Here is a 2,417-nt window from a genome sequence, read left to right on the forward strand (position 1 = left end):
TTGTAGTAAACTCATCAGCACAGATAGGCACCCCTAATAGGCTACCAATTCAATGTAGAGTTTCAGCTCCCAAGCAATTCAAAGTCAAGTTAGGGTATTTAACTCATAGAGGAATAGTCCTCAAGATCTTAGCATTAAAATCAAATTTTGCATTCCAGGGTTTAACAATAGCAGGTTTCCTATAAAACATGTGGGGACTAGCACACAAGATAGTATCCTTATCACTAACTGAAAGCAAGTTAATAATAAAGTAACCATCATCATGCCAAAAAATCTCTGGTTTTTACACAGAACTCCATTGTTTAGCAATATAACGACGAACAACAGCAATAGTAGGATAGAAGCCAACAACATAAAAACTAAAGCATTTGACCACTTTAGATTACCTGCCCTTAGCTCAGATTCCTGCAATTACGCAATTTGTTTGCCATCATGAATTTTTGGAGCAACATAAGACAGAGCAGCTCCTTTTGCAGTCAGCTTGCCATTGTATGAAGCTTCAACCTGTTCTGCCTTGCTAGCATCTTCAGAGATAGAAGTAAAATGAGGATCAGGTGTTGGAGATTCAGATCTAGCCCCAACAACCTCAGAATCAAATGGAACAGTAACCATAGAAACCCTAGGTACTGTTCGATTGGATTCAGAAGTTGCAGGTCTACTAACTTCAGTATGGAATAAAGCAATAGTCTCTGCATCACTTCTCGGAATAGGCCCCGCATAAAGGTGAACCAGTCCCGGTGCCGGCGTCACCAGCTCATCAACCTCTTGAATCGGGCTTGGTATAAAAGTAGTTCAAGAGGTCCTTAAATTCTACAAAATCGTATCAAATGGTTCATGATTATTCGATTGTAAAGCTTGTTGAGGTACAAGAGTATTCTGCTTCTTTCTTCGACCCATTTGAGATCATATTTGAGGAAGAAACACCATCAAAATCGAAGAACCAAGGAGAGGAGAGAGAATAGAGAAAGTCAACAAAAGTCAACCTCAGTCATTACTTGTTAATTATGTATAAAGATTGTTTAATGTATCTATGATTTTAGTCACACAAGTAATAGGATAGTTAAAATATATGCACTATGTATCAATATTGTTTAATGTATCTATAATTATAGTCACACAAGTAGTAATAGGAGAGTGATTAAAAAAATCAAAGTTAGACCCATTTTAGACCCGAGATTAGCTAGACTCAATGAATCTGGGTCGGATCTGGATCCACCATTAAAAATTCGGGTCTAGTCTCACCAGACCCGATCTAAATCCGACCCATTACCATCCCTACTTATAGGACAATATTGATATTGGATTTGCTTTATGATCATGATACACATCGACAATCCTTGCAAGCATGCCGCTAATACTTTGTTACGTGACTATCGACTTCCTCACCAGGCACCTATAGGGATGACAATGGGTCCAAGATACCCTATCCTAAAATACGGATATTGATCTTATATTTGTAGACCATATGAGTACGGGTAAGATATGGGTCTAAATGACATAGGGTATGGTAAAGGTCCAGGTATAACAGATTTCAGACCCAAACCCTACCCATAGACCCTTAAAACACATACCCTACCCAAACTAGTACATAGAGACGAACAATATATATTAATTAGTTAGAAAAAGTTTCCAATTGAAATAAGAAAAAATAATCTTAAGGATGTTGATTTTCTAGGATGTTAATGATGAAATCGACTATGATACAAAAGACGACTATAAAAAGTAAGCTATTAACAAGATTTTAAATTCTAATGTGTTTATGGATGATAATAATTTGTTTCTCTATCATTCTAATATTTTTTTATTTAATTTTTGTTAACAAAATGTCAATTAATCGGCCATATTCTTATGTATAAATTTATTTATTTTGTGCAATACTTAAATCATACAATAAAAAGTAAATAATTTAAATTTGGGAAAAAAGTAAGTGAAGGACCCATATTGGACTTGGACCCTATCCAAACCCTGCTAGACCCATAGAGTCTGGGTAAGGGTCTTAAAAATTTAGACCTTAAGGGTTAATAAAGGTTATGGGTATGGATTTAAAAATTCGAGTACGGGTTTTGTATTATTGGACCGAACCCAGACCCTACCCATAGCCACATGTAGAGGCGGGAGGCCTATCTCTTTATCTGACTATCTTTATATGACATATACCTATTACGCTTTCTCAAAATAAATAATCAAATATGAATATGGTTATATATATATATATATATATATATATATATATATATATATATATATATATATACATATATATATATATATATACATATATATATATATATATACATATATATATATATATATATACATATATATATATATAGGGTCAAATGAGAAGAGAGTTAAAATGAGAAGGATGAGAAGGAATCTCATACGTTCAAATAAAATGATCTAATGGCTCTAATAAC

The sequence above is a fragment of the Chenopodium album genome, chromosome 17 (genome assembly GCF_948465745.1).
Source record: "Chenopodium album chromosome 17, dcCheAlbu1.1, whole genome shotgun sequence".
Lineage (NCBI taxonomy): Eukaryota > Viridiplantae > Streptophyta > Magnoliopsida > Caryophyllales > Amaranthaceae > Chenopodium > Chenopodium album.